Here is a 22,220-nt window from a genome sequence, read left to right as displayed (position 1 = left end):
CCAAATGCACGTACTTCAATTATTCAGAAAGGCAAAATTTTGGGGAGCTCTTTTTGCTTCAGCTTTTATGTAGCCGACCAGCAGACTCATCTTTTCCTCATCCTTTAGGATTGCAGTATCCTGTCTCATATCAGTTAATATTACTATGTACTGGATGGATGGGCTAGTTCTTATATGCTGAATAATGGTAGGCCGTGGTGTATGGAGAGGTGCCTTTATCTTTTGCAGGTAAAGCATCAGGGGAGCCCTGTCCCCTGCCAGTCAGGTGACTGCACTATTGCTTCTCGCTATGCTGTGTACATCATTCCTCCATGGTGGTGCGAGATGGAGGACTCTTTGAAGTAATTCTCCTAGCTCATGGAGTGGTCCTGATCGGCCTGATTCTTACCAGCTGGCTCATTGCCCAGACCAGCTGGTGGAGAGCTCTGGGGGGGGGTGCATGAATGCTACCCTCATAGTGAGTGGCTCTTTTAAAAGGCCTGCTCCCAGGCAGGTCCCTAATTATGCCACTTTAGAATCACACCACTCCAGCAAGATGCTCTTGATACTCTTGAGGTTAAAAAAAATCTGCACTAGTGTCCCAGTGCAGGAAAGAAGACTGAACAAAATATTTTATGAATACTCTGGCCACATGTAGATGTTTTGAAACTCTCAAGGTAGAGTACTGCTAAGCTTCTATTTTTTTCACAGGAGTTTTTTACATTTCAGCTGGCAATTAGAAAAGTAAAAATAAATAAATAAATAAATTCTAAAAAACTGAAAATTCTGTGACTAAATAGTGAGGAGTAACAGCAAATGCACCTTTCCTTTACATATGTAAATATCCAGTCTCCCCTGTGTAGCCATCCCAAACCTCCACTGTACAAATAACTTTTACTTTATAAATTGTTATCTTGAAATTTTCTAGTCATCTAGACGGCATTTTCAAGTAATCAGACAATATTTAGAAGGATTTTAGTTTGTGTGTTCAGAGGGACTTTACTGGAGACATGGGGAGCAGGCTAATGAGGAATCTAAATGTAAGCCAAGGTCAGTGCAGGTGTTGATTTTGGTTTATCTTCATTTTGAATAGAATTAAATTAAAATCATCTGAATGAACATGCATAAACATCATACTGTAATATACAGGAATTGTGTGAGTAAAGCTGAAGCAATAGTGATATAGTGGATTGGAAAAGCACATCAGCCCGTCTTGTACAAACTGTTGGGAAAGGGGGTTGTCCAACAATTGCCTCTTTGATGTTCTGGTCTTTTTATGTGTCCTTATGCTTCTAATATAATTTTCTTGAGACAGAGAGATGAGGGTGTTATGAAATAGAATTAATGGTGAAAAATTTACTAAAGACTACTTCAGTGTTTTGCTACTTGATTATGTGAAGCTTTGAAATGCAATTGTATGATGATAATATGTACAAAGGAAACTGTATGTGGTGCCAAGAGTATCAGTGTACTTCAAGGATTTTACAGCAAACCAAAAGTGGAAATAAAGCATGAGATTTTTCCTCTAAGTGTTCACAATAAATACATTTGTTCAGGAAATAATGCCTTCAGTATGATAGAAAAAGCAGCCTTATAATGTTGAGGAAAACCAATAGAGTAACACAACATGCCAGAAAAAAATAACAAAATGAGCTCTGTGCTTGTAAAAAAGTCTTTTCCAAATTGAGGCAGCTGTAATTTAGCGTGCAGATTTGGTCTATAGGTTTGATGCTTATGACTAATAACATTACCTCCTTAAAGAGAAATATTTCCCAAAATATGATATGGTATGAACTCATATACAAAACAGTGTGCTTTTCTACCTCAAAACTTGTTCAGGATCCCATGGCAAACCTGTTTGAGGACATGTCTGTGAAATGGAAGTAGTATAGCAAATTCAGATGTGAATGGTAATTGATTCTTGTCTGTGTATATATATATATGTATATGTATATAAATATATATATAGGCTGCTCCAAAGGCTCAGATCAGAGGGCTGCTCTGAAACTAATGCCTGCTATTTTATAACAATGTCGATGACGTCAGAGGTGGATGTTGGTGGTATGGCAGTAGAGTTTGAACCTCCCCACCAGTATTCCATTACATTTTGTTTCAGTGGGACAGATGGCAGCAGAGGGGCAGTGTGACAAAATGGCATCTGACATGGAAGAGCATATGAAGTAAAGGTGTGTCATTGAATTTCTCCAAGCGGAAAATTGCGCCCATTGACATTCATCAGTGCTTAATGAATGTTTCTGATGGCCAATCAGTGGATGTGAGAGCACTGTGAGATGGTGGATGTTATTGTGCACTTTGTATCTATTTTAGTATTTAAGAAAATAAATAGGAAGCATTAATTTCAGAGCAGCCAACCTGTATAAAAGTCTTAATTAGAAAGAGTTGAAGTAATATTCTGGGTGAGAAAAGTATAGCCGAACTACAAGTCTTCCATAGCAGTTGGAACCACAGAAATGAGGATAGGGAGGGATTGATCACAAGAGTTGCTCAAGAGTTGCTTGGCTTTGTACAATACAAACTAAGTATCGAATCACTAACAGAATTTAAAAAGTAATTCTAATAAATTTTAGAAAGTACAGCAAAGTACAAGGACATATGTTTAGGAGCTAGGACAGATTTCTGCTTTAAACTTGTGTTCATCCTTTAAAAAGTAAAAGAAAGACAAAATCTCGGTTTATTAGTTTCTATGTAATTGTGAGCTACCAGTGATATGATGTAGATGAGAACTGACAGTCTTAAAGGAATTTTAAAAGGTGTTTCCAATCAAAACAGGAAAGTTTTAAGGCTGTTTTAGAGCGATATCTGTGAGACCTCATCTGAAATAGTGGAAAGTATTAGGACATGGTTGAGTGGGCATGGCGGTGATGGACTAGGTGATCTTAGCGGTCTTTTCCAGACCTAATGATTCTATGAAAATAATCAAGCTGATAAATTTCAGGATCTTAATTTAGAAATACTGTCCATATGAGGTCTATTGAAAGATTCAAAGTTCGCATACTGATGCTCTGCATTCCCATGGAGTAACAGTCTCTCATTTTGAATATGACAGCTAGTATAGCAGACTTACTCTATACCTCCAGTTAATGCATAAATTCCATGTAAATGGTTATGACATTTAAACCCAGAAAGGTTTTACTCAGACTGGATGCATAGGCTGGAAGGTTGTGATCTGCGGTTGGACTTGATGATCTTCGAGGTCTTTTCCAACCTGAGTAATTCTATGATTCTCCATGCCATTTGGGCCAAGAAGCAAACCTTGGGAAGAAAGAAGCATCTTTAATACTTCTTAAGTAGAGTTTTATATGTGAGAACAAACAGCTAAGCCAAGCATTAATAAATTGTGGCAAAGAAATCTTTTCATTGTTCAGAGAAAATAGTTTTGGGACATTGCTCTCTTGGAAGAGGTGAAGCTTGAGGAGCAAAAAATTTTTGACTTCATCGTAATTATTGATGAAACACAGAAGAAATACCTTCAAATTACTAAGTATGGACAGTTTTTATTAGAAGACATCTGTTGTACCATTAATTTTCTCTGCAATAAATATGCTGATGAAAGAGACACAATTAAAAATATTATCTTTTCTTCCCCAAATACCCACTTTTGTAATGTTTTAGAGTATTTATAATGCTGAGGTGATTGTCTCACGGTACTTGAAAACGTGGTGGATTAGTCTTAACAGCCCGCTGATGAGATCATTATTATTGCAACCATTTTAGGGCCTGGCATATAACATGACCCAACAAGTCTCAGAGCCAAGATTAAGAGAGGGGTCTCTTTTCCATGTTGGGAAAGTCACACTAATTTAGCATCTTGCAAAGTGGTTTAGTCTAGGAAAATGTTTGTTTTGGGTGGGAAATACTTTTATAGAGTTGTCTGAGTGATTATTTAATCATTGTAATTAGACTGGGTTGCTATAGCTTGTATTGTAGTACTCCAGACATACTTGTAGAAACAAATAATTATGATTTCATGTGTGATTATTTAGAATATTTTTATTTACTGAACATTGGTGGCATTAATTCTTGCGATAAATAATATCCTTAAATGCATGCAGAGATAACATCATATCAATAGTTGTTAAGACTAATATTCCTGTATGTATAAATACATATATATAAATTGGATTTCAGTAACATAGTTCATGAAAAATTAAATGGCAAAACTTACCATTGTTTTAATGTCTGGATTATCAATACTACAGTATTTAGCAGATTTTGTTATCCTGTGCATCTGATGTATTTTTTGTTTACTATACATGTAGTAAGAGGGAAATTACTGGTAGTATTTCTGAAATTATCATGGAGTAATGGCATTATTGATAAAATAAATTCTAGTCTAACAAAAACCCACAGAAAGAGATTATACTTTTATTACATGTGGAATTAATTAGCTCTTACATGAAAACTCAGAACCGCAGAGTGGCTGAGGTTGGCAGGGACCCACAGGTCCATCTGACCCAACCCCTGCTCTTGCAGGGACACCCAGAGCAGGGCACTGAGTCCCACATCCAAACAGCTTTTGAAGGTCTCCATGGAGGAGACTCCTGAAACTCTGGGCAGTCCATGCCAGTGCTCCATTGCCTGCACAGCACAGGAGTGCTTCTGATATTCAGAGGAAACCTTCTGCATTCTAGTTTGCGCCTGTTGCTTCCTGGCCTGGCACTGGGCGCTACTGACCTGAACCTATCTATCTCATTCCTCTTTACACTCCTCTTTGAGATATTTGTACACATTGATAGGATGCCCCTGACCTTCCTCCTCTTGAGACTGAACAGTCTCGGCTTCCTCAGCCCCATCTCAAAGGAAAGGTGCACCCATCCATTCATCATTTTGGTGACTCTCATTTGGACTTTCTCTCTATCCAAATATCTCTCACACTGGAGGGTGCAAAACTGGACACAGAACTCAGGCACTATAAATGATTTTAGTGCTGTCTGCATTGGTGAGTTAAGATTTGATGTATCAGGGAAATTGATGCAGATGCATATCATTTACACAGAAATTGTTTTTAGTTTACTCAGAATCCTATTTCACGGAAGAATCCTTGCTATTCAAATCACTTCCTTTCCCAGTGAAATTGTCAACAAGAATTCTAAAAAGATTTTGAAGAAGTTTGCTTTACCTGACAAATGTTTTCTGTTTTCCCGGTTTTCTTTTTTCCTTGCTTGTAAACATGATTAGCTTTGAGCCTTAAGAATGCTTCTGCTACAGCAGTGCGGCAAGTAGATCGTTCCATTTTATTTATGGGAGTTGTGACTTTCATTTCATTACGTATCAACTCAGTCTTACTACTGATTATTTATTGAAATTTAAATTCCATAAAAATGTATCCTATGTAGAATCATAAATAGTGTGGTTTCTGTCCTAGAGAAAAAAAGAAAATGAGAAACTTTCAGTTTTGACAAATACTGGTCTAGACAGTAGGCTTGACTAGCAGTCCACAGCTAAACAGCCTCTATTTTTAAACTTAAAATGCATCAGATTATCTGAATATCATCTTGAGTATTGATGTCACTGTTATTATGAAACTTTTGTTCTTCATTCCTTTAATACTTCATGATTTTTCCTCTTGTATTTAGACATTTTTCTACTATGTTTTTGAGGGGTTTTTGTTAGTTAGTTCTTTTTATTTTACTATTTTAGTGACGCTTTGTGTTGGGCGTTGGGATCTGACTGTATTAATAACTGTACACAATTTTAATATGACTCATATTTCCAGAGGTTGTACAGTGTATTCTGACAATAGTAACAGAATACAAGAAAGGAAAAAGAACAGCAGAGCCATATGGAGACATGCATCATTGGCAGACCCATTGAAGTGGGACTGAACAGCAGGCAGCAAGTTTATACTCATACATCTTTGAGTTTATTTCATGCCCAACTGTGCAAGCACAAGATATAGGTGTAGATTATTTACACTTTTTGGAGAATACCAAAATGCAATGGCTCAAGCTTTGAATAATACTTGGTAAAGGGGAAGAAGATACGATCTGTACAGATCCCAAGTTATCTGTACTCTTTTATCATCCCTCCAGTTTTTCTAATACATCTTTTGTGTTCTGTCATTGCAAAGTTGACTTCTAGATGTAGCTACAAGTGCTGATTGTTCGTAGGCCATAATTGTACCCTTGAAGTTCAAAGAGTAAAAGACATGAACTAACTAGAAGGATGATGTAACAACATATAGCTTGTACATTGACTCAAAATACAAGTAAAGATTAATGGAAGAAAAAAATCATTTAAATACTGCTAAATACAAAATGTGAATTCTTTACTTTTATAGACTTGAAACCTCAAAACACTGAGATGTAGGGATTGACTGCAAAAGTTTCACTAAATCAGTATATCACTGTGTTCTTTCACTCTTCCATCGGCTCTCTGGGGCAGTATTGGTGACTGCCAGAGGCAGCCCAGTAGGCCAAATGATCATTTGGTGTAATTTAGTATGATGTTCTGTGTTTTCAACCAGTGTCTAGATACCAGCATGTTTTCCTTTCGAAGGTTCATTTTTGGCATCCAAGTAAACTTGACTTTCTTCTAAGGTTTATTCTACCAGTATTTGTATATCAGTATTTGTAAATATTTGTAAACTTATAGTTTTACAAATCACTCTCCATTGGACCTACCACAGCTGTTTTTAATGATGCTTTGAAGAAGAAAACCTCTGTGAGAGTATTTAAGCTTTTCCAGTTCGGTCTCTTAAGGAACACTTCTCTTTGTTACACAACAAGGACATCAGAATGACACGGGTGTGTTTTCACAGAGATCATCGAGTCCAACCCCACTGTGAAGCAGCCTCACTACAGCAGGCTGCACAGGTAGGCATCCAGGTGGGTCTTGAATATCTCTGGAGATGGAGAATCCACAACCTTCCTGGACAGCCTGTTCCAGTGCTCCTCCACCCTTACCATGCAGGGCTTTCAATGCTCCAGTTTATGTCCGTTTCCCCTTGTCCTGTCCTCACATACCCCTGAAAAGTGGTTGGCTGTGTCCCTTTGACTCCCCCACTTAAGATATCCATAGAGGTCACCTCTCAGTCTTTTTTCTCAAGGCTGAACAGACCCAGGCTGATCACCCTCCCTTGTAATAGAGAGGCTTAAGTCCCTTTATCATCTTCGTTTTGCTGCCCATAATTACTCTGCATTGTGGTGGAAAGATTGATTAATCTGATTAAGCTTACATTTGATCCTCAGGTGATTACAAGCTACATAGCCACTTGCTATCACCACAGTGTCAGTCAGTTACTCAATATGTCTAGATCTGAAGGTGAGTAACCATAGAAATAGGCATATAATAGACACAGAGAAATGTTGCAAACTTACTAAAACTTCCTTTTAACAACTTAAAAATTAACAGTCTGAAAGGATGGGATGGGATGGGATGGGATGGGATGGGATGGGATGGGATGGGATGGGATGGGATGGGATGGGATGGGATGGTGCAGTTGAATTGGAAGAGTTTTCCAGTCCAGCTGTCTTAGGGGCTAATCAAAAGTTCAAGTGGAAATCAGGGACATTATCCAAATGCCTCTTGAACTCTGTCAGGTTTATGAATTTGCACGTAACAGAACTCTGATTCACTTTTCCCCTGTTTATGGACAAAGACTGCTCCAAAAGTAATGCCTCCTATTTTTTATGTAAGCCCTCAGCGTCAGAGGTGAATGTTGGTGGTAAGGCAGTAGCCTTTGCCCATGTTTGTTTCTGATAGCCTACATAGATCCTACATGTTTTTCCCAGCTGACTGTCACTTTTCTGTTCTACTTTATTTTTCTCTTTTGGTGATGGCTAAGGTCCCTATTTGTGTTGTTTGGCTAGCAATGGGTACAAGTTCAGGCTGATAGCATGCCATTTGCTGCACTGAAAGTTACCAGAAAGTACAATACCATCTGTCTTTCAATTTTTGTATAAATCTTGTATGTTTCATGGTCAGTAGTATAGGGGTTGATGTTTAATGTCCCAAAATTGCTACAGCTGGACTATAATTCAGTGATGGGATGAATACAGGATTGTTCAAACCTATTACTCTAAGTTATAACAGAATTTAAGTTTATTCTGTTGCTAAGCATTTTAGATACAACATTTTTATTACAGGACCTGGGCCAAGAGGTCTTCCAGTCCTAAATCTTTGTTCTAAAGCACAGATTTCTTCCTGCTTTTAGTAAAGCTGTTTAACAACCTAGACAGCATGTGGGCTGTAATAGATATTTTTTTCTTATAGAAGCTACAGGAAGAAGAGTGTTGCGTTCCAAGTTTGTACGACTGATTATTCAGTGAATAAGAATTTAACATTAGCATTAGAATTTAGCATTTTGTATTTGGCTTTATCCTGCATGATCATCACTGCATCAAGCATCTGTGATATCATCAGCTATTTCCTACAGGGTCCTGTTGTTCCCCTGATTTTCTCTCGGTTTGAATGAGGTTGACATTACAGGGTGGGGCCTAGTGACTGCCCGAATGCATAAGGAAGAGAGTCAGTGTATTAAATTACTCAATAATTCTTGTTTGTATATCAAAAAGGGGCCAGCATGCATGTAGAAAGAAGGTTTCATTAGTGAGAACCAAGATTTTGGCTTATTCAATTAGCTTTCTTTTTGTTGTTCCTTTTATGCTGAAAAACAGAGAGTTTTCTGAAAAGTGGAAAACACTGAACGTTAAAGAAAATGAAATGGTGACCACTTTGTCTTACTTTGCTAACAGCCTAAGAACTCCATTTGCCTGTTTTCTGTTGCATTGGATGTTAACTGTAATGGCGTTTTCAACATATTTCACAGGAGGCATAACTAGTGTCAAAAGCTGCAAAATGTAGGATTTCTGTGTGTTGGTTTTCCAGTTGTGAAGATTAAATTCTCCTCATTTTTGAGAATGAAGTAAAATAATAACAACATTTTATCCTACGTATGTTACCTCTGATGAGGATAAACAGTGTAACCTGAAAGTTTATTTTTATGATACCAGTTAAATTCAAAACAAATGAGGCAAGGCAGCATAAAAACTTCCTAATAAAGGTTAGTGTTCTTACATGACTCTATGGCATATTCAGATTACGTAGTGTGATTTGTTCTGCAGCTGCTTCAAATTAGGAACAGGTGTAGAAGGCAGATTATGCAAATACTCATATTAATGTAATTGTCAAATTGGTGTGTTTATCATTGTGCCTTTAAAGAGTAGCTCATACTCTTATTTTACATGTAAATTAGCTTTATTCTTGAGAGCTACTATTGGATAATGAGCTTATGAATGAGAAGTTTCTAGCATATGGTGAAACATTTCTAAAATGTTACTGAAATGATATTTTCTTGTGTTGAAATTTATTTTCTATACATTATATGAACTGCTGCATTCTCACAGACCTTCATGGACTTCACATCTCTTGTTTATATCAAAAGAAATGCACGTTAAAGGAGGAACTGTGTATTTTAAAAAGTTTTATTATTTAAAACATGCTGTATTTAAACACTATAAACTGGGTGTTAGATTTTAAGTATATATATTTAAACATTATTCACTTCATGTTGTTAGAATGCTTAGATTTTTTAATGATTGATGGAGATTTCTTATATTTTTTGATCAGAGAGATTCTTAAAAAAAAGAGTATGGTAACCTAGTTTTCTTCAATTCTAAGAGTTACCTGATGTGGACCTAATTAACCAGAGTTACCCAATGTAAAAGTTCAAGTGCTAGGATTCTGCTTTTGCTGTCTTCTCTTACTTATACCTTAATTAATAATTTAAAATCTATTAAAAGAAAATACAATACACCTTTTTTTCTTTTTTTGAATGCATATAGATGCCAATTTTATATATGCTGTTTCTGAGGCATATTTTATGTTTTAAGCTGAGCCTTCTGCACATTGTGAAACACTCTGTGCTAAAGGCTGAGATAAACGGCTGGGCAAGGCTGAGCTCCTCAGGAAGCAGAGTCTGAGAGCACTGGCTGCCAACATCTGGCTACAAGGCAAACAAGATTAGAATAAAGTCTTTCTGCCCATATCCTTCCTATGATCGTGGCACAGGTGGGCCGTGCTATTTAGTTTTAAGAAGAAAGATCTTTTGATTTTGGATGCATTCCAAGAAAAAGAAAAAAAAAAAAAGAAAAAAAAAAAGAAAGAAAAAGTAAAAAAGAGGATAGCTCTTGGTTCAAAGGTAGAACCCAGAGGCATCAAGTTTCTTCCTATACTTTTTCCCCACTCTACAGTGTTCTCAGCTGGTTAATACATGTGAGCAACCTGAAAATGTGCGCAACGGGTTTAAGGGAGAACATTATCGGTTCAGTAGGTTTCTTGTATCTAAATTTCCTTCCTGAAGAAGGAGCAGAATGGGTGTAGCTTCTTCCTTTAGCAAATTATTTAAGATTAACTGTGCTCAGTTGTTTTCTTTACACCCTGTTACCTACCCATGAAATCTTTCATTCAGTTATTAGCATAGTCTCAACAGAATGAAATCTGTCTGTTTAAGAAAGAAGAGGCTGTGAGGGTCTTCCTGAAGGAAGCTGAATATGATAAATCTTTTCTTTTGGATTAGCATGACTGTATCATTTTACATTATAACCATCAACCAGATAAAATTGCAATCTCTTTTTCTAATCAATTTGAATCATATGCATCATTTCAGTGGGATGTTATTGTGGCATTAATTATCTTTGCATTTATAAAATGTTTTACTTCCACTTGATTACTTGTCATTGGAAATGTTTGCATGCAGAAATGTCAGAGGAAGCTATAAAATATAGGTACTACCCTGAATCTTTGAGAACTCACTTCTTTCCTTGTCAGAAATAATCTAGACAGAAGGAGGTGGTGACACTAAGAAGGTGCACTCTCAGTTACTGGAGAACTGGATGATTCTATTGCTTTTAACAGCTGAGCTTCAAAACTGCTAAGAATCTTGCCCAGGCTATCTTGCTTTTATTAACTTTCTTACTTCACTTCTGCTTTTGGAATTGTTCATTAAGTTATTTAAGGAGGACAAGCAAAATTTTTGCCGCTTTTATTGCTCAGCATAAGACTATGGGGTATGCAGTATCCCTTCAGCCAGTTTGAGTCAGCTCTTCTGGTCCTATCCCCTCCCAGTTCTTTTTGCAACCTCAGACCTGTTGTTCTGCAAATGGAGAAGCTGAAAAGGCTGTGGCTCAGCGTAAGTGCTGCTGTGCTATGACTAAAACATCAGTGTGCTATCAACACTGTTTTCATCAAAAATCCAAAATATGGCATCATACAAAACTCTAAATAGAAAATCAACTTTTTTCCCAGCCAAACCATAACATTGGCATCAGTTTAAAGCAAAGCATCAGCTGAGTTGCAGAGATAATGTAAGTTGCATCAGTTTTACTGTTCCCAGTTTATTTGTCTTGCTCACTCACACAAAATTTAGTCAGTTATTTGGAACCAAGAAGAATCTGATGCACAGCTTTCCTTGACAAGGTCCTTTAGGAGTCTGTGTTTTGCTCTGCAGTAAGAAATAGAGTCCACTCATGTCCACTCCAAAACTATTGAAGAGATTCATTGACTTTGATGGGAATAACCTAGCAAAAGAGACATGAGTAACTTCTTTGATGACCTTTTCATTCTTCTTTAGCTTGTCATAGCTGCGATCCTCCAAGAAGTTCTACAGGTTGCAGCAGTGTCCCTTGCAGACGTTTTGCAGGTGCATTAGCAGTGTAGCCGATGAAGGAACTAAATCCCACAACACAGCATTAATCAAACAACCTATGTTTGTAAGTTCCTGGAGTAATTTCTATCTGGGAATTAACTTTTCAGTACCTGAAAAATACATGATAGGGGCATATAGTGGATTGAAATTAAAGCAAAAGATGTAGTACGAAGTGATTACATATTTTTTATTGATCATTCATTGTGTTTTATGGAAGACTTCTGATAATAAGGTGCTCAGCATTCATTCATATCCATAGGTGCATATGAAGAGATTTCATTTCTTGAATAATAACTTAGTTTTTGTTATTTCCCATGACTTTATTTTTGAACTGTAGTAGTTCAGAGAATACGATTGATAATTTTGTTTACAAAGGCCAAGCTATTTTAATTCACTTCAAGATTTTTTCTTTGCTTAGCAAGATCTTCACTCTGTCTTACTAAAGGATTATGATATTGTCCTTCTTTTATATTCTTGGGATAGAAGCAGATAGTACTTGCATTGCTACTCATCCAGAGTAAAGGAGAAAGACAAAAAGATTAAAAAGCATCTCAGGTCACTGTCACCCTAAGAATTAGTCAGCAAAATGAAAACTGTTGTACATCTTGTCTGCTCAACAGCGGAGGCTCCAAATCAAGAAATTTGAAATGAGATCAAGTCAATGTGCTGTGAAGCTTTGTCTGTAATTCTAATGCTGAACTGAACCCCGTGTTGCCTTGTGAAGAATATACTTGGTTACAGTACAAAATGTTGCAGTTACTGTTTTAGGCACTTCAAAGTTCTACGCAGAATCACAGATTTGTTCTTTGGAATGTACTTTCTCTATAGAAAGCATGTATTTTCTTTGTTCCTTTTTTTCCATTCCCATTCAAAAGGCTAATTTTAGGGCCAGATTTCCAGAGGAGTTGAGCAGTCAGGACTCCACTGACGTCAATGTGAGCTGCAGCTGCTCTGCACCTCTACAAATGAGACTTGAAAGTATTTGTGAAAATTCGGAGCTTCAAACTATTCAAACAAAAGGAATTCTTCTACATCAAATACGATTTTGTTTTCTTGGATGAGCACCCAGATTTTTTTTCCCCCCCCTTTTTTTTTTTCCCATTTGTGTTGTATACTATGAATTAAGTAACAGTTTTTGAAGAGACTTCTGGATATTTTGCCAAATCATTCTAAAACTGCCTGACATGTTTTAATTTTAACTAAAGTTTATTTTAATCAAACTTTGGTTAAAAATACAGCTGTAGAGTTGTAAAGCAGTCAGTTTCCCTTATTATGACTAGTTCTACAACTTGTACTGTTTTAAATTGCCTGCAATTAGCATATTTCAACCTTATTTTTAGGTTTAAATTGCAGTGTGAGAGTGTACTCTCCTCTTAGCTAATTAGTGCTATCAAGGAACAGTAGGTTACCTCATTAGTACCATGTGCATTTAATTAAAGAAGAGAAAATTGGAGTTAACCTCATAGTTAATATTTTCACAGAGTGCTACAATGCCAACACCTTCAATTGGAGTCACACCCCTGTGTATCTAATTATTCACTGGTGCCAAATAAGGTTAGCAAGGATACCACCACACTGTTGACAAAATAATTTAGATGGAAATCTATTTGTTGTTTCTGAGATAAGTTCCATTTAGAGCAGATTGTTTTTATTTCACTATGTTGAGGTAACAGGGTAGTTCCGTCATCTTACCACCCTAAGTAAGTGATTATACACCAGACCTAGGAAAGGACAGGGACTCACGGGGCACTTAATCTCAGACTGCCTGTGGTCTTCATCCACGAAGAGATCAAAGCAGTCTAGATATAACTATTTTAGTTTGGGTACGGATAATGCAGAAACTAGTACAGTTGTATTGTACCTGTTTACAGAACCAGAGTCCAGATTTGTTCCCTTGGTAAATGTGCTCAGATTTTCTTATGTCTCACTTGGTGATAGAACACACTTTTCCACCATGAGTGCAAAAAGAAAGGAATGGTCTGTCCCGATGCAGAGAGTTCATGTGCCTTCACACATTGTAGGCACTGTATGATGTACTGAACTACAGAATATCACAACATCTATTGATTTAACTAGTTCTTTAAGATAAACTTCATTTCAAACATAGGAAGATTCCCATAACTGATGTGAAAGGGGATTTAAATATGTCCTGGAATCTTCCGTGTGATGAAGATCATCTCATTCTTTACTTTGCTTGCCCAGAGCTGAAGGACCCAGCCTCATAGAGTCAGATACTCTGTAAGGGGATTTATCATCTAAATGGTGATGTCCAGTGATGCTAAGATGACAAATAATTTTGATCAAGCCATCTGTAAGCTCTGTGACTCAGTTTTCCCATCTGTAAAATGGAATGCACCATGCATGAAGGTGATTTGAGTGCAAATGAATTACTTTTTGCACAATGCTTGGGTACTTCAGTAGTACAATACTGCTTTGGACTAAAGCGTACTGGTGCCAAATCACATTTGTGTGAAGTGTATTTACTGATTAGATCTGGGGGATGATAGCTGAATGTCTGCAGGATTTTTTATTTATTTATACACAGAAATGTTCACAGTAAATCAAACACTTTCTTGTCTGTTCTCTTAGGTTACCTAGCTCATGTACTTGTGTTGGCACCTGGGTGCTTTAGATATCCACTTCACAAGCTTACTTACAGCCAACCATTTTGACATTTAGCACTGCTGTTCAAATGAAAGTAATGGCTGACCTTTTTAATTTTTTTTTTCTGTTTTGTTTTATGCTGAAGTAGAAAAGAGGCTCTTCAAACACTGTGCCCTTCCCACATTAGCTTTACTGAGCTTCTGATGCTTAAGGATCTCTAGTAAGTTTAAGGGAATCAGTTGGATAGAGTGGTGAGGTGGAAGTCTGATGTCAGTTGATTTGACAGTGTGATAAAATTTCCCTGTGAGAATCACTGACCAGAGTTTTCTCATACTAAACTATTACTTGTGTGTTGTATATCGCTGCTATTAAAATGTGGAATTATAAGTACTTTGAGTCTCAGCAAGTCTAGTGGCTGGACCTTCTTATGAACGCAACAGTAGAACCATGCTGTTTAAAAATTTAGTGCCTGTAACTCCTGTTATTGAAATTCATTTTTAATGCATGTGGTATTCCAGGTAATGTATTTTATTCATTGTAATCAACTTAGTCCCTTTGGTGTAATTTTAATAGACAGAATGCGAAGTGAACAGCTTGTATTTTTCTGGGGAAAATGACTGATAAACATGAGGAGAAACATTTAAGATTCAGTCAGTGTTCATCATTTGTATGTTAAAGAGGTGAGAAAACAGCATTAGAAGATAAAAGTAATGTGAGCTTTATGTTTGTATAAAATAGACTAAACTGTATGCCAACTCAGGTGAGAAGACTACATGTGATGTAACCACAATATTATCATTTCTTTGGTATTTTCTACTGCCTACAGAGCTGTGGTTCTGTCTCTTCCTCTTGAATTTTCTTTGCCATATTAACTTTCTTAAAAGATTTTTTTTTAATCCATCTCCACTTCTAGAAAATTTAATTTACAATTGCATAAAGGAAATGACTGTAGTTTAGGCAGCCAAGCATTTCAGCAGATTCCTAGACATGTAAAAAGGAAAGAACGATTATCGCTCCTGAATTGTGGAGGAATTAGGAGGATCACACTACACAGAGTACTGTCTAAAAGTAGCAATTTAATAGAAAACATGGATGCTTATGTGAAAAACACCTCTGAGATTAAAGATAGCATTTAAAACATGGAAGAGTTTTTTGTTTTTTTTTTTCTTTTTGCTTACAATTTGGCAGAAGATTTGCCTTGGTGTTTTTACGTCGAATATTTTTATTGAATGATAAAGGCAGCTTCATTGGGAGTCTAGGAGTTTTAGTGACATCTTTTCTTGAGCAACACAAGCTTGTTTATTTTTGTTAATTCTATTTGGAAGGAAACTTATATTACAGAAGGAACATTCTCGATGTGCAATGCATGAAATGTAAAAATACATACTAGCTTCCTTCAAAGCGTACAAAGCATAAGCTGTAATGCAGAAAATGCCATTTCATATATTTAAAGGTAAGGTTTTAGAAATAATGAATTGTTTTCTGAAGTTCTGAAATACATTCTTCATACATAATCTCTCATGCCTTTCTTTTTCCTTACAAAAGAGCACTGCTGTTTAAGTCTCGTAGCAATGAGAGTGACTTCTTTGAAGTGTACAGCTAAAAGTTGCAATATGAGGTGAAAAGAAGCAGCTTTCAACAACTTGCAATATGTATGTTCTTGTCCTGTAAACTTAGATAACACTTTTGCAGAAGACAACTGAGCAAATATTTTACCAAAAAAATGAGCATAGGTTTTCTGTTATCCTGCCATGTTGAACACAGGAAGGACCTAGTGCAATATTTCAAATGCTGCCTCTCTGTTAGCTTATGTTCTCTCACTTATGAAAGTCAAGGTAGAATTTTGCGCATGGTACATGGTAGTCTTTTAGTATTTTGTTTTGTACAGTACAGACTGCAAGAATGACAAATTCTAAGTAGTTCCAAAGGCTTTCTCCATCCCACTGCAAATAAACTAATTTGCCTCTTGGTGGCAAAGTGATTCCTTTCTCTCAAAATGAACTTAATTGCCAGCAGCATAACTTACACTATGCAAGTAATGAGCTTCATCAGTTTATAACCTCTGAAGATAACGTCAGTATTTGATAGGAAAAAAATATAGTTGCGATCTTTCATTATAAAGTTACGTCAAGCTCATTTTTCAAATTTTATTTGAAAATGTCCTTCATCAAATCATGTTTTATTTCTGCATTCCTTTACTTATTTGGTTGGTTGGTTGATTACTTATTTATTTTCCTTCTCCAAATTGTGATATATATGGCTGGATATCTGGTATATGAGTCCTTGTTCTTGTTAATCTCTTTGGAAAGCAATGTGTGAATAGAACTTGGTTAAGGAGGGGCATTCAATATGTTATTGATAATGTGAGATATCTCTCGACCACCTGCTGACTATTCTCATCTAATTTAAATTCTTTGCCTAGCAATATCAGCAGTAAACTGGAATCTGTAAATACTTTCATAACTCTTTAGGAAATAGTCTTTGATTTTGCAGCATATAATAAGGCATGTTTTAAACTAAAACAACATAAAGTTGATACATAGCTATGTCCTGGGCAGTTTTTGCAGTATATTGGCAGTTCTTTACATTTTTACATACAGAGCAGCAGCTCTCACATGACCTTGCTGGAAGCACACTGTGAGCATGGAGTGCTGTGTGTTGCGCTCACCCTTGGCTTCCCCTGTCCAGCAGTGAATGACCTTTTTGCTGTCAGACTGGACTAAGGGCTCTAAGCTACAAGCTTAGCCAGGGAGCTCCACATCTTTGTGCTACCAATCACACGGCAGCAATTCAAAAAACAGTAGCTTTGTCCAATAGGAAGTGAACATGAAAGGTGACTTTCCTGAAGTTTTAAAGTAGTCGTAAGGGCTTTTATGTTCGTAAAAAATGAAGAGCTAATTTGTAATACAATTCAGTTTTTCATAAATGTTGCATCTGGTTTTCTATAGAGTTTCTCTGATTTTTCTTTTTTCAGTTTGTTTTGCTTTGTTTTACTGTGAGAAACATCAGTTGCTCTTATGTAGTTTAAACTGATAAAGGGTAATAATTTATACCATTTGCACAGTTAATATTCATTTTCTTGTTTACTTTAAAGCTTAGTGTTCAACAGGGTGATAGCTGATAATGATGCACAAAGAATATGGAAAGTCACATGCCTCTTTTGGGCTTTGATGGACATTGTATCTTCATTTAGTACTCTGAAAGCATTCTTCATAAAGAAAGCCTTTCTTTAAGTTATTTAGAATTATAGAATCATTTTTCCAGTCTTCCACCAAGGTTGGAAAAGACATAAAGATCTTCCAGTCCAATCGTTCACCTATTACCAATAGCTCCCACTAAACCATGCCCCTATTTAGTTGATGCTAGATGGTAAATGTAAGTTATTTTTTAACAGATGGCTTTAAAAGCCTTAATTTTAATTCCAAAATAAAGGATGAATATTATAATATCTATTAGCATCCTCTGGTAACCAAAATCTGCAACTCCTTCTTGGTAAATTATGCACCACCCAAAGACATTATTAATTTCGAAACATAATGCTAAATTTGCAGGTTTAAATGAAGCCAGGAATAATTGAAGGAAAGTCTGTCACAATTTTTACTGATACTGTTCTGACTATGTCCCACCAGATCTGTGTCCCTAAGCAATGATGACTTTTTAATTGTACCTGGACTGAAAGGATACATTGTATGTTACCTTCCCCTGGTGTTTTCCTATGTAACACAGTTCTTTCCTTTTAGGTTTTGGATATTATGTCTTTTCTGCAAGTGATTAGTGGCTATAGCATCTAAATTTCATGCAAAGAGAAACCAACAAAAGCAAACACTATTCAGAATTCATTAATCTAGTTAGTTATTATACTAATTATATATTTTTTAACTTTTTCAGCACCTGTATTGATTGTAGAAAATTACATTGTGTCTTAATTGTAGACGGAAAGCGTGGAAGAAGAAAGGTTTTGATGTTTATCTTCTGTTTCTGTCACTGGGTTTTTATTTGTTCCTGAGAAGCATTAGATCCATTTTAGATTTTATTTACAGTTTACTCTGGAATTCCTCTCTTTCTCTCTGCAGATGCTTCTTGAATTAACTTCTTCATTTACACTTAACACTTTTCATTCACTTTACCATGTGCTTAATTAATCTTGTTCTATTATTTGCTCCTTCTTTTGCTACTTGGGACACATTCCTACTATTACTAGCTGATTCTTGTCTGTGTATGATATGAGAGTCATAAATGAAAAATGTAATGCAAAAACTGTAACAAAATATGAGAGAGTTACTGCATACTATCCTCCCATATTTCATTTTAACTGCATTAGAGTTGCTTTGGGGCAGTGCAAGTAAATATCGGGTGAGTAGATGGTGTTTAGAACGGTTACTTGTACTTCAAGTTTTGTTAGATGTCATTCAAATAAAACAGATAAGCACTGCTCTAGACTCTCCAATAAATCATAATTTATTTCTCAATCATAAAAGTTTATGTATTTTGACCACTAAGCAGGATGCTAATAATCTGTTTGATAGGTTATTTAAATATCTGTTCACACAAAAGTGTGTGCTGTTAGGTTGCGTCAAACAACTTGCCAGCTCCGTAATAATGCCAGTATAGATATGCTGCAAATCAGCGCCTGTCCTGGGGACACTGAAATGGCCTTTCTTGCAGAAAGTGTTGGTTCTTCTGTAATTACAGAGAGAACTTTTGCTTCAGGGATCACTGGCAACTTACTTCTGTTGTTTGCTGAGAAACTAACAATATCTGCAAGAACAGAACGTGGTATTTTTTCATACCTAACCTGTAACTGAAGGCAGCTTTTTATAGCAAGTGTTTAAGGACAGAATTTTGGATACAGCAAAGACCCTCACTTTTTATCAGCCACTGATAGCAACAAATTTTGCCAACTGTACACTGACATCAGATTTATTTATTTATTTATTTATTTTTATTTTAAAAAAATTTGAATGACTTCTGCTATGAAAAATGAATTGATGGGCAAAGCTACATGAGAAAATAAAATCGATTTTATGATCAAAACTGACAAATCTGATAAAAAGTTCATACTTGAAGTTTCTGCTTTCTTTCATTGACTTCTGCTCTGCCATTGATTTTGTCTACCCTTAGCGAATCTGTAAGCTCAGTATGTATACTTTGCTCAGTATGGAGTTCTATCCTCATTACACTGTACACTTTGCTAGTTTTCTTTATATCCTTCTAATTCAGAGAATCTTTACTGCAGTTCATCTAAATGAGAAATTTAATCATCATCTTTGTGATTTGCACACTGATATCGTATCTCATAGTAAAAAAGAACAAATAAAGCTTGCCCCATATTTCTAATGTCAGCTTTTGGATGCCTAGAGGTCTTAAAGGCCAATAGGAATAATCCGTCCTCTGCTCCCCTTTCTCCATCACTGCCATCTCTTAAGCTTGGAGCATAAACAACTTACATCTTTTATCTGAGTATCATTTTTAGTCCTCACATCCATAGTAAGGTACAGATTCTCAAGCTGTGTGCAAAGCTGAAACTCTCATACAGGTTCTCCACATTTCAGTTACTACAGCTGGCCTCTTTTCAGCACATGACAAATGTCATCTTGTCTCCTCGCTGCCACTGTTCTGCACAGATTATTTCCCTAACATCTCTCTCTGTATCTTTCCCCAGTTCCCCTTCAAAGCATCAAGTACAGGCAGTTTGTTTTTAGTTTTATAATCCTTCACAGACTGACTTCATGATACCTATTATTCTTCATAAAGTAGAAAAAAAAACGAGCCATTAATTTCCTACTTTTAGATTTTCAGATAAGCCCCATTGTACTTTCTCCTGTGCTGTCTGTAATGATTGCAGGGTACCTCATTATCCTCCTCCAAGTCAATCATTCAGGCTTCTCCAGTTGATGTATAGAAAGCTTAGCCACATATATTGCCTTCTATCATGACAGGTATTTCCTATCAGTCTGTCACTGTCATCATTTGTCTTCTACAGGACAGTTATTTAACACTGTGTTTGTGGAGTGCCTACAGTTTGTTCCTGGTCAGCTATGTGGGAGTCTTCGCACATCTGTGGTACTGTCCATGCTGCTGCTGCTTCAGAGTCTTTCATCAGCCTTTGTGACTTACCATGTGCATTGAAGTGCTGCATTCTAACAGGATAAAATAAGGCCTTATAATTAATTTTTCTGCATTACTGATTCAGCTGGAAGTTTTTGGTGCTCTGACCTTTCTGGGAGACAAATTGTGGTCGTCTTCGCTGGCCTCAAAGTTTACTGACTTTGCAGAGCATGCACATCTCTGCTGCATTACTGAGAATTCCAGTATTCTTAGTCCACAAAATAAATTTGTTTTAAAATTAATACTAAGGTATATGATTTACAAGGACATTCAAAAGCCCTTTGAAACAGTCTTTTTCAATAGATTATTGAGATAACTGAATAGTTCTGGGTGAAAGTTAAAGTTCCGTCATGAGTTGGAAACATACAAAGAGACAGAAGATAGAGTGGGAATAAATTGTCAATTTTCAGAATGGCAAAAGGTTAACATTTCTGTCTACCACTGACCTGTACATTAGAAGGCATTGTTTAATATATTTATTAATGATTTGGAAAAAGGGCTGAATTATATGGTATATGTCAAAATTTCAAGTTGACCCGAAAACTTATTTAGCCTTTTCAAGCTTTGAGGTGACTTTGTGGCCCTCCGGAGGAATGTGGAATGACAAGTAGTGAATGTCATGGTGGTAGAAGAAAGAGAGTATTGATTAATATGATACATTTTGAGGGAGTAATTTAACTGCTTACATTGATAATTTAACTGTTTGCACTGATGGTTAAAAATCAGTATAGACAGGTTTTGAGAAGGAACACCACTGTCTTCTTGTAAGAAGACACAAAAATCCTGCTTTACCGTACAGTACAATTGAAACAAGGAGACATTATTTTAGGTATATGAAAATTGAGAAGTGTGCTGACAAAATATCATAATACCATTTTTAGTTTGAGGTATGATCTCATGAAATTATGCTGAATTTGGGATGTTACATTTTAATATAAAAATACCATTCAGTTGCCTGAAGAAGGATCATTTTTTGTGTCTCCACAGATATTTCCATTATGCACTCCCACTATTTCAGACCGTATAGTGTGTCTGTATGTAGCTCCTAGTAAAGCTGTACTTTGAAAGCCACAGGGGAATGTGGTTTCATCCCCATTCATGTATATCTGTGTGAGACTTTGCTATATGTCATAGTTTTTATCAGCAAGCTATTATTTCAAAACCAGGGTAATATTTTTAATATGTAAAATATGTTCTAAGTACAAATGATATTTAGATTGTTTCTAAAGAATATTAACAGAGATTTTTAATAGTGCTATGCTAATCATAATTTCTTACTTGAGTAAGAAAAAGAATTCCTCATAATGTCTGTGAAATGTCCTTGTTCCCTAAATCTTGAGCTAATAGAACAAACTTACCATTTGAAAAACTGATGGATCCTAAAGAACATGTTAGCAGGTTATTTACCCAAATCAGTTCCCTAAACTACACAAAAACTGTATTTGTACAGAAAAATGAGTGATTGTTTAATATATGCATGTATATGGGAACATTTTTGTGAATTATTCTTAGACGTTTCTTGCATGTTTTGCTTATTTTCATAGTGCTTTCTTCTGTTTTTGACTTGATATCTGAGTCCTTTCTGTTTTGTTTGTTTCCAGATTCTAGACTTAATTAGAAACAAAATGTACCACGGCATCTTCATTATTTGTGTTTCCAGAGCACTGTGGCACTTGCCATCTCTATGCTACTGCATAGAAAACTCTTACCTATGATGAGCTGAATCTCTTCATCTTGGATCAGTTGCTTTGGTGTCTGCACAGTTCCTGCCAAAAAAGTGTCCTGGTTCATTGGCCTAAATTGAGATTTTCTTGGGAGTCTTTTTTAGTACATGAAAGCATGGGACTTCCAGTCGTACTCC

The 22,220-nt window shown here is 36.2% G+C and overlaps 1 protein-coding gene and 1 long non-coding RNA gene across 3 annotated transcripts in view; both read left to right on the top strand.

The window, feature by feature from the left end:
- The window catches only part of FOXP2 (forkhead box P2), a 329,056-nt gene that overhangs the window by 218,119 nt on the left and 88,717 nt on the right, over positions 1-22,220 (top strand).
- LOC107309208 lies at positions 5,685-21,519 on the top strand. Of its 2 annotated transcripts, none has more exons than XR_001553116.2 (3): positions 5,685-6,815; positions 7,191-7,263; positions 20,235-21,519. It is a non-coding gene; the product is annotated as an uncharacterized LOC107309208 (long non-coding RNA). The 2 variants fall into 2 exon arrangements; XR_001553115.2 differs by having other exon boundaries at positions 5,685-6,827.

The sequence above is a fragment of the Coturnix japonica genome, chromosome 1 (genome assembly GCF_001577835.2).
Source record: "Coturnix japonica isolate 7356 chromosome 1, Coturnix japonica 2.1, whole genome shotgun sequence".
In the NCBI taxonomy this organism is placed as follows: Eukaryota; Metazoa; Chordata; class Aves; order Galliformes; family Phasianidae; genus Coturnix; species Coturnix japonica.
Note: the sequence above shows the minus strand (reverse complement) of the source record. Positions and strands in the feature narration are given on the sequence as shown.